The following is an 11,616-nucleotide window of genomic DNA, read 5'->3' as shown; positions in this document are numbered from 1 at the left end:
TCAGTGGCGAACACTTTGCAACCTGTTTGCAGTAAGTGTAATATTTATGTATTTATTTATTTATTTATTTATCCAGCTAACACATTAACTTTGGAAGCCATAAAATAATAAAAAACTAAATAAAGATGACATAAACTAAAAGCTAGAAAACGAAAATTACAAAAATAAAACTAAATTGAAAAGAAACATTCTGACAGATACATAAAATCAAAATAACCCAATCTTATAGCAGTTTGTAACTATTTAACATTTTGGCAAGTTGGTAGCTAATTCATATGAATTTCTAGGATATCATTCGATGTTTTTTGTACAATCATCTTAACTTGATTAAATTCAAGGACAGACCTTCATGCTTATGTTTATATATATATATATATATATTAAAATTAAACATTTTTTGTATATATATATATATATATATATTATTTAAAATATATAATAAACCTTTACAACCTGTCTGAACGAAGTAAGCATTTTTTATTATTATATCAGTTAAAACATTAACTTTGGCAGCCCTAAAATACTAAAACTGAATAAAAATTAAATAAACTAGAATTAGAACACTAAAACTACAAACAAACAAAAAAACCTGAAAATAAACACTATAGATAAGTCAAATAGAAGTGAACAACACATAGCAGTCGTATGTTTTCATATTATCTGCTTACGAGCCACTGACGGTTATGTTTAGGGGTGGCTCTTCATGCTTACTATTTAACAAAAAATAAAATAAATTCATATTGTACAAATTCATACATTTCATAGTTACGTTTTAATATTGGGCTGAAACAAAAACATTGGACAATTTAAACTAAATTAAAATACATTTTCAGAATAAAAATGTCCACAAATGTATTACATGTGTATATTAGGTATATTTATAGTACATTATAAAACCTTACAACCAGTAAACATAAAAACATGTTTTTAAATGCTATTAGTTAACATATTAACTTTAGCAGCCCTAAAATAACAAAACAAAATAAACTGAAACTAGATAACTAAAATTACAAAAAATAAACCTCAATAATAAAAAAAGATATATACATTTTGCATGCGTCTCTTATCACTTTAGATGTTTGTTCTATTCGACTGTAAGTGCCCTGCGTAGTGGACATCACAGGATATTCTGCCATGATTCCAGTTTGAAGGGAGCGTATATGTTGCATTCAAAGGACATTAAAGTGTGCGAGACGTGGATTTAAATTGTATTTATTTGCAGAGGTATATTATGTCACACTTCTCTAGTAAGTTTCATCTGTGTGTGAAGACGCAGGCCGTGGCGTACACTCTTAAAAATAAAGGTGCTTCAAAAGGTTCTTCAAGCGATGCCATAGAAGAACCATTTTTTGGTTCCACAAAGAACCATTCAGTCAAAGGTTCTTTAAAGAACCATCTCTTTCTTACCTTTTTGTAATCTGAAGAACCTTCTTTCGCCACAAAGAACCTTTTGTGAAACAGAAAGGTTCTTCAGATGTTAAAGGTTCTTTATGGAACCATTTAGACAAAAAGGTTCTTCTATGGCATCGTGAAGCACCTTTATTTTTAAGACTGTAGTACAAACCTTCAACAGATTTCCCGTGCTCGGGGAGGTAGGGAGTAGTGAACACTGTGTAGGGATCATGTCAATCAGAACACAGTTCATGCATGGAGCTCTCTTCTAATGAGCTGCTGATCTGAATCACGTATGTTAAATAAGAGAGACATGCAAAATATGCAGATACAGTTATGTCCAGGGGTGGATCTTGATTTTTTTTCCCCTTAAATACGTACATTTTCATACAATTAACAACATATGAACTGAAAACTAAATTAAACATTCTAAAATTCAGTAACTAATGCACATCAACAGCACTATATCTGGGTGTAATTATTTTGGTTTTAGTGCCACTTGTGTTGAGAGGTGCACTAAGCCCTCACAGGACAATTTTGCTCCAGAACAAATGAAAAGCCTCTGTCTCTTTATTACTGCTGTAGGATCCAGTGATTGAACTTTAGGGCTGATGTTCAAGCATCAAATGATGGCCTCCTTTCTGAGTTGTGCTGAAGCAGCACTGGCTATCCATCAGAAAGGTGGGAAGGGGGTCTCTCCCCTCAAAACTATTAGGAAATGTTCAGTTTCAGCATTCTTGATGTGTCACTATAACCAGGTTAAAGTGATATATTAGTAAGAGATAATGCACAGAAATGTTGGGGAGTAACTGAGTAAAAGCAGCAGTTCTACGAAATTAAAGGGAGAGGCCACCTCTAAAATCACTTCAAATCTGTATGAATTTATGGAGCACAAAAGATTGTATTTTTGAAGAAGAGTGGAGACTAAACAACACTGGACCTAATTAACTTCATTGTGTGAAGGAATTAATGAATGATTGATTGATTTATACATAACCAAAAATAAATCAATTAACATAACTGTACATGAAACACTAATTCAAGCTGATAAGTCATGCAAAAAGTATTCAAATGTAAAATGTAGCAAATGACCAATCAGAAACAAGCATTCCAGAGAAATTTGCATAATTAAACATGACATTAAATAATGATTAAATTAAATTAAAAAACCATGACATTGGTTTTCCGCAAAAAGAAAAGCTCTATGACTTAATGTTTAAGTAAAGAAAGTAAGATATAAATATTAATAAAGTATTTTTACAATTGCACTGCAAAATGAAATAATAATAACTCGTTTATTTTGTATTTTGCAATACAATAGTATAATTAGCATATTTCCTTACTATTTTTATTTCATAATTATAATAAATTATTATTAATATTATTGTAATTTTGTAGACATGTTGATATATAATCACAATATTATTTTATTGGCCACATTGTGTAGTGCTACAAACAAGCAGAGCAAACCTGATGCTCTTTTAAAAAAATGAATTAATAAAGATATAAATATTATTAAAGTAGTTTTACAGTTGCACTCTCAAATAAAAATATTATTATTGCTATTATTATTATATTTTCATATGCATATATAATAGCAATATGATATTTATTTAACTTAATTTTCTTTTAATAATATTAATAATAATAATAATAACTCTCTATTTGAATAACTCTTTATATACATAATTTTTTATCAGAAAAAAAACAATAATTTTTCCCTCCAAATCGTTCAGCCTTAGTTTCAAAACATAGTGTTTATTTTTCATGAGTATTTGCACTTTTTCCCTGATCTCTGCAATCAAACTGCTGTTCTTGATACTGTACCTTTAAGACTAAATGTAAATAACATCTGCTATAACAGTAGGTTTATGACTACTGTGATGTAAATCAGTGATTCTCAATTCCAGAACTCGTGTGCCACCGCTCTGCATATTTTGCATGTCTCTCTTATTTAACACACGTGATTCAGATCAGCAGCTCATTAGAAGAGAGCTCCATGCATGAACTGTGTTCTGATTGACATGATCCCTACACAGTGTTCAATACTCCCTACCTCCCCGAGCACGGGAAATCTGTTGAAGATTTGTGCTACGTCACGGCTTGCAGCGTCTTCACACACAGATGAAACTTACTAGAGAAGTGTGACATAATATACCTCTGTAAATAAATACAATTTAAATCCACGTCTCGCACACTTTAATGTCCTTTGAATGCAACATATATGCTCCCTTCAAACTGGAATCATGGCAGAATATCCTGTGATGTCCACTACGCAGGGCACTTACAGTCGAATAGAACAAACATCTGAAGTGATAAGAGACGCATACAAAATATGCAGCGCGAAGGGTCACGAGGACCGTAATTGAGAACCACTGATGTAAATGACTTAACAAATTCGACTAAGCCTTACTTAGCAGCAAGTTCTATGTCTGCATAGTACAAATAACAGGAAAATCCTATTTTACAAAATATAACTTATAAGTTATAATGCAGTGATTTACTTGGAATGGAGTGAATTACTTGTAGCGAATGGCAATGTGTGTAGGTCATATGCTTTGTCATTCAAAGTCCAAGTTGTTTTGGGAGCATAAAAGGATGTGGGTCTTTGAATTTTAAAACAGTCCTAAGGTAGCAGTTCTGGATTCCAGATGGACGCTCATTTCTCCAGAGATTGAGCCGAACGCATGCCATGCTCCAGTTTTTATGGGCACTTTTTTTTTTCTCCACTCCAATGGCTTCTGTCATTTTTGTTTCTCAATTTAATTTCAGGCCTCAACGAAAACCAATGACTTTCTAAATACCCTTGGTGTCTCCTCAGCTCTAAAGCAATGCGATATGTATTTAACAAAGCATCTGCCGGAGAGCCTTTCCACCTCCTCGTGTGTCTTTTTCTCAGATAAAGACAGCCGACAGACGTGACGATGAGGGGAGTCACTGATGGATGTTGAAGAGGCCATTTTAAAAACTTTGAAAGTGATTTTTTTTTTACATTTTTTTCTTGCAGTGTCTCAGGATTAAAGCTGTTAAAAAACGGCATGAAATGTTTGAAGATGAAATTGAAGACATTATGTCAGATGTTCACGGTTAATTTCATTTTTACATAAAATATTTTTTTAAAGTCTTCACTAGACTATGAAACATCTAATTCATTAGCACTACATAACCATGTGTGTTTATATTGCCATGAAATGTGGCAGAGCCTGCCGATGTAAATTTATTTTTAATTAACAAAATCATCCACGGAAGGGATGAAAATAATTAACTGGCAAAATGTGCTCAAGTACTAATAAAATAAAAATGTTATTTTTGTAATATCATATAAAATAAATATATTATAATCCCTATATTGTTTTTTTTTTTCAAAAAATCTGTATATTTATTTATAATATAATATAATATAATATAATATAATATAATATAATATAAAATGAAATTCTGGCCAATTTCACATTTCAGAATTTAACATTACGGATAAGGGTTTTTTTTTTTTGGACAGAAATGTTCATTTTTAACTGTCACTGCAATAAAAAATCTCTGAAAATGTATATGGTTTTACAAATAAACACGAGGGTGAGTAAATAATGGAAAACCTTTATATTTGGTTATAATCTATTCTATTCTAATGCAATTTAATGTAATATAATGTAATAAAATATAATTATGAAATTCGCCAAATGAACATGTTGGTAATCTTAAAAAAAAAATAATAATAATAAAGAGACACAATAAAAATGTCATATGACCTACATCAATGATACTTATATATATATATATATATACATTTTTGTTGCTTAACACATGTTCACTGCAAACTTCAAATAATAAAATCAAAGAGATTCTCTAAACATTCTAATTTTATGTAAAACATTAAAAAAATGCAGTTTTGGAGAGGAGGAGAAGGAAGCAAATATCAGCCATTTAAGTCCCTGCAGTCTACATCAGAAAAGATCAAAGGTCAGATGAAATGCATTGCCATACCAACAATTGCTTTTCTCCTCAAGTGGCGTCCATCGTCTGGTTGCCCCTCTTAGGGTCCACTTCACTCTCGTCTTTGTCCAATTGATCTTGGACCACAAGTACCGCAAGAAGGCGATCAAAGCGCTAGGATTCCCATCCACCGCTGGAAATATCTGCTTGACAGCGCAGCCGACCCAAGATTTTTGTGCTATTACAGTAGGACACAGAACAGGAAAATCAATGTCCAAATATTGGGAACATACAGCACTGTGTTGGGAATGGCTAAAGATATTTACAGCCAAGTTAATTACCCTTTTGGAGGTAATCAGTGAGATCTGAAGAAGCAGACAGAAAGAAAATAGGTGACTTTAATTACAGAGAAATTTAATTAAGACTAGCAAAGAAGTGTATTGATTTAACTCTCTACTGGTTTAAAGGGAAAGCATTTCTTATAACAATGTTTACCATGTTAACATAAAAGCCTGTTTTTAAAAGCCCTCAGTGACTAATAAAGAACCTGCTATTCATGCAGTAATATTTTAGCTATAAACACACTCATTATCATTTGATTTGGCTATTGTAACTTGTTTCTGTTAGCAGTTTTAGATGTTATATTTGGAATCATCTGTTTTGTTTTAATGGAGTTACGTCTTCAAATTTGTAATTATTAATTGGCCATTATTTTGGGTGATTCTATAATTGCAGGTGCATTTGTTGTCCAAAGTCATTGTTTTTTTTTTGTTATGGTTATATTTTTTAATATTTTAAATAATTTTGTACTCATTGTTATGGATCACAATATGTTACCGGCCCTAACAATATTTTTCCTGTAAAAAAATGTCTTATATAGCAGAAAATCATGATTTCTTGTTGACCAAATTAGTCAGTGTATTTGTCCATCATGTATCATTGTGTAATCAAAATATTTTTTACTTTACTTTTGGTAATATTGAATTTATTTTATTTATAAAAACCCTAAATAGTTATTTTCCTATTTCTACAGCATTAAATTGTTTAAAAATACCTTTTTTATATAAAAATGTGTGTCCATAAATCTTGCGTCAACTCTGTTACTGTACCATAATTTGTCTTTAAATTGATGGAATTATCTCTCACAACTATGTAAGATATACAGGAAATGATGTCACCAAGAGCTATTTTGTAGAACGTCAAAAAAAAAACAACAACAGAATTTATCATTGTTCACACATTGGGTTAATTATAATTCTTTTAATCATGATTCCATTAGTGCCATGTGTTCTTAGCATGTATGCTAGCAAGTGGAGTTTTTGGCTAAAAAAATTAAATTGTCAATTCTGATACCGTCAAACTCTGTTACCAAGGTAGAGTAACAATGCTGACAGTATGTAACAGAACTGACAGTCCACCAGTCAGTTCTGTTACTTTACAATTCTGTCACTCAAAGGGTAAACTCTGTATATAAACTATTTTAGGCATAGGTGAAATATTACCTCAGTTTCAAGTGTTGGAATGTAAGGACTCTTTGTCTAATGAAACAAGAAAGAGTTTTCCTTTTAGGATTTGTTGTTATTTCTACACATTGCCTAATTTGTCTGTAACAGAGTTGACAAATAATACTATAAAGAAATCTGTTTTTTCATTAAAAGTAAAAAAAAAAAAAAAAAAAAGGGAAGGAAGTAACTTGTGTTTGGCAAGTACTGAATTATTAAAATGTAATATGTTTTAAATAAGATACTGGAAAGAACTACTGTAAGTGAACAGGTTTTTTTCTTCTTATTTTGTGAAATGCAAACTGTATCTCCAATTATAGCCACCCATAGCTGTGCATTACCATGATTTTACCACCGTTAATGGGGCTTAAAGCACACTGCGTTGCATCTGACAACCATGCTAAAATAATTTGTGCACATCCTCTCATGGCTTGCTGTTTTATTTTAAACTTCGCTGCCATTTACAACTAATTAAACCACAGAAACTCAAATAAACAACACAATCTACAAAATAAGAACTTCCAAGAAAAGTGCCTTTTTCCCCAAGCTATTTGTTATTCTCTCATCAAAGTTAGTGGCGCAGAGCAGCTAGCATCATTATGGCCAAAACTGTGTCACTAAGTGTGGACTCTTCATATCTGTGGTGAAATATGTTCAAACTTTAGGAGCCTTGGGGAGTTTTATCCCCTTTCGCCTAGCTAGAAGAGTGTGAAATTGTATCTCAGAGGTTTTAGAAAGAAGCAAGCGTGAAAAAGGCATCTACAAAAAGCATTTAATAACAAATCAACTGGAAAGAACAGAGTTCACAACTGTCCAGCAAACATAAAACATGAAACAAAAGGAAAAGTAGATGAAAGACTGAGGCGAAAAATTTAAGTATAAATAAAAATGAACCCATTTACTTACATCAAAATGTATCAAACTTAATGTCACCAAGGCCAAGTCGACTACACAACACCAAATGTAACTGCAAAAGTAATCATTGTTTTCAAACAAGTTTCCCCAGACACTCCCTGTCTACCATTGGTCAAATGGACACATAGCCACGCCCCCAACTTAAGCCATTGGTTGAGCCAGTGTTGCTGTCGTCAGGCAGTTTAAAAGGCTGAACAGAGAAAACAGAGCAATGTTTTGAAAGCGCCACAGTGTTTACACTATGTTGAACAACAAATGGCTTACTTATAGTTGTCTCTGGATTATAAGCTGGGGTAAAGTATTTTAATATCGAATTAATTACACACTTCACATATAAGGAACATAAAGAGCCATAAAAGTCATGTTGTTTGCTACTACAGACCTTTAGCCAATAACTATTCAGGTTAATGGAAATGTCTGATGTTTGTAACAATGGCTTTAGAGATTTTAAAGCAAAGTTCCTTACAAAGCCTATAGAGCTTATGTTGTTCCTCTTGGACACCATGTAAAAAAACCTAGCGTTCATCGATTTAGCATTTTTGTGTATAATTAACTATTTCCATACAATTGTTGTTAGGAATTTCAAGTAAATAATGTTGGCTGTACTGCAATGAACCAAACTGACATTACTGCATAATGTATATGCTTGTAATTGCCTGATATGTCTATTTTTGTGTTGTCACTCGTCTCTCCAGCCCCCAGTTTTGGGTCAGTTGGTGCACAGCTGTTTTTCTCCATTGTTTCCAACTTCTGCTGTTATCTCATTAGCAAATGTAATTGTGACAGTGGTCACTATAGCACCCTCTGTAATTATCAGTGTCTGTGACAAACTATTTAAAAAATGCAGAAGATCATTATCTTAGATCCTAGTGGCATAATGGAGCATTTAAGTACTTAACTGCATGAAAATGTGCCCAATTTTAAAAATGGAAGAAAATGATATGCCGTTCTGTCCTGTTAATCTAATAGTCTTTGGCTTTCATATGAACGTTTTGGCATTCTGACTTAAAGAATTCATCAGATGGAAATTAAATCCTTCAGTGTTAAATGTGCTTGTACTAAATTAAAATTAATTTCATTAGTCCGTGGGATTAACTCTGATACTCAAGTAGTTGGTATATAAATGGAGAAATCCATTTGTTAGTATTTCCAAGTCTAGTTGTTTAGAGTCTCTAAACCAGGGGTGCCCAAACTCGGTCCTGGTGGGCCGGTGTCCTGCAGAGTTTAGCTCCAACCCCAATTAAACACACCTGAACCAGCTAATCAAGCACTTATAGGCATGCTAGAAACTTACCAGCATGTGTGTTGAGGCAAGTTGGAGCTAAACTCTGCAGGACACCAGCCCTCCAGGACCGAGTTTGGACACCCCTGCTCTAAAGCATTAGGCGCTGGTAAAATATAAGACTGGTATTAAGACTGGTAAAAGGGCTTTCACACCAGGTAGTTATAGGAACTCAGTTATAGCGACTACCCACAAGGCTATAAAGTACCGTGAGCCATCCGACAGCGGCGTCATGTAAGCGTTCAACAACGTCAACAACCAGAGGTTGGAGGATGAAGAAGTGTCTGGACTTTGGCGTTGGTCCATTTGTTGCTGTTTTCCATGTTCGTGGAGTTTGTTAATGGAGTTTGTACAGTATGTAAACTGTGCATTTACACAGCTTTTTAAAAATGGCAGGAACCAGTGTTTCGTATAGCATACGTTCGGCCAATCAATGTACACTTATGTTACAGGTAGTTCCTATTGTGCTGGGTTAGACCCTACTCTGAAGTAGGAGCTAATTTAGTCCCCTCAAAAGAGGTTGTTGTAACTAAAATCATTCCTAGTTCCTGTGGTGCGAACACACCGAAATGCAAGTACTTCTGCCATTAGATATAGAAACGATGAAGACGTTCCTCCAGTGTCAAAACCCCTATTTAACATAATATAATGGCTTTTGAATTAGTCATCAATGGAGAATCATGCTTTCTGGTCAGCATAATGGTGTAGCTATTGAATCAATCTATAAAAAAAAAAATTTTAAAAAGCTAACCAGCCAGACATTAATTTTACTAGATTCAATTCTAATGAACTTCAGGGAAAGAAAAAAAAAAGTTTTATTGCATCTCTAATCATTAATGGCTCAATCATCTAATCATCAATGGATCTTTGAAAAAGTTTCCTGTGGTGACATCAAGTTTTCTTTTACATACTGTAAGGCCGAAATAAATTGTACATCTTTGCATCTTTCTGTTGTTTTGTGCAAGTGCAAAACCTGCATAATGGCAAAACACCTAAAATGATTTAATGAAATATTTATGAAGTTGTTTGTGAAAAGTTGTATTTTTTCTGAATACATGACTACTTTTGAATGACTGTCAATGGAAAAAGTGTAGTTACATCATCTACCAGGAAGGGGCCTCTACATTATGCAAACCTAGACCTCAGCTATATTCAAATTTCCATATTTCCCTATAATGCAGTAGATGAAAAAAAGGTCTGAATTCACATAATTCATAAAACAGTAGGTTTAAAGTACAGACAATAGACACTTTACCATCCCATGAGGCCACAGGAGATGAAGTGACACAACTGACGCTGTAGGTCACATGTCAATAACAACATGACAGATAAAGTGCATCTGGATTACGTTCATAGTACACACATTCATACTATATAGAACATACATCGAATACAAATAGGTAGCCCCGCCCCCAAACTCACACCATTGGCAGAGAGTTATCTCCAAGTTTTCAGATTGGCTAACATGCAGGCCATGCCTAGATCCATTTCTGCGGTTTATATTCTCTAGAATTGTCACCAACACAAGTGTCATTTCTCAGGACACCTGACTCAGTGCTATCTATCAGGTAGTAGAGACATTATATGCATGGTATTCAAAAAAAAAAAAATGCTTACAGCAGCTTTAAAGCAAACTTTCCTCCAACAAGCTTTTTCATGGTTTTTAAAAAAAAATTTGTAGAATAATAAGTCAAGCAGTGAACAGCCTTTGAGGATGAAACTGTTTGAATAATTCCACCCCCTGTGCTTTTACAAGGATTGCCACGGAGGACTTTTACTATAAACAGGAAGGCTGTATCTGCAGCAGCACGCCACACAACCCATCTGGCATGTCCATAGAGCCTTATATAAAGAGACACCGCCTGGTCTACAAAGCGTCTGTTCAAGAGGATAAAATCTTGACATCACCCCCAGCACAAAAAATAAAAACGAACCATGTTTTCAATCCAACCATTAATCGATGCAGACTTCTTTGAACCACTATTAAGACCATCTAAATGTACTTTTGATGTCTTTGTCTAAGCAGATTTTTATCTCAGATTCTGTGTCGGTGCCAAGAACTAAAGGCTTCCCTGAGGTCTTTTACAGGTCCAGCTGTTCTGGGGGTCGAACGGAGGACTTGGGAGGAGAAAAAAGAAGATTTGTCGAAAACAATGAGTAATTATCACATTGAAAATTGTATCTTTTCAAAGTAAATGTCTCATTGATGGTTACAGTTTTAATTGTGCAATAATGTGCCCATCTGTGCAGAGAGTGCACTAAATGGCTAAGTGCTGGGAAAGTGTTGGTGTTTGTGTTGCTGCATAAAGAGAAAACATCACAAGCAATATTGATCACAGCACAGGAATTTATAGACCAAAGTCTATGTTTATCTAACCCAACTTAGTAATCACAGCCTCAGCTCTTAGGTGCTCATTATACCAACTTTGAAACTATAATCATTAGCGGCTAGAGACGTCATGCGCAATAAAGGAACATAGATGCATACTGTTTATAAAGCTTTGTTGTTTCAGTGCAAATTTCATTTTTGACTAATCCATTAAAGCCTGTTTTACCAATAGTGCCAATGCAACCAATAAGTGCAAAATTACAAAT

This window comes from Sinocyclocheilus grahami, unplaced genomic scaffold (assembly GCF_001515645.1).
Source record: "Sinocyclocheilus grahami isolate Dianchi unplaced genomic scaffold, SAMN03320097.WGS_v1.1 scaffold522.1, whole genome shotgun sequence".
Classification (NCBI taxonomy): domain Eukaryota; kingdom Metazoa; phylum Chordata; class Actinopteri; order Cypriniformes; family Cyprinidae; genus Sinocyclocheilus; species Sinocyclocheilus grahami.
This window is presented reverse-complemented; position numbering follows the sequence as displayed.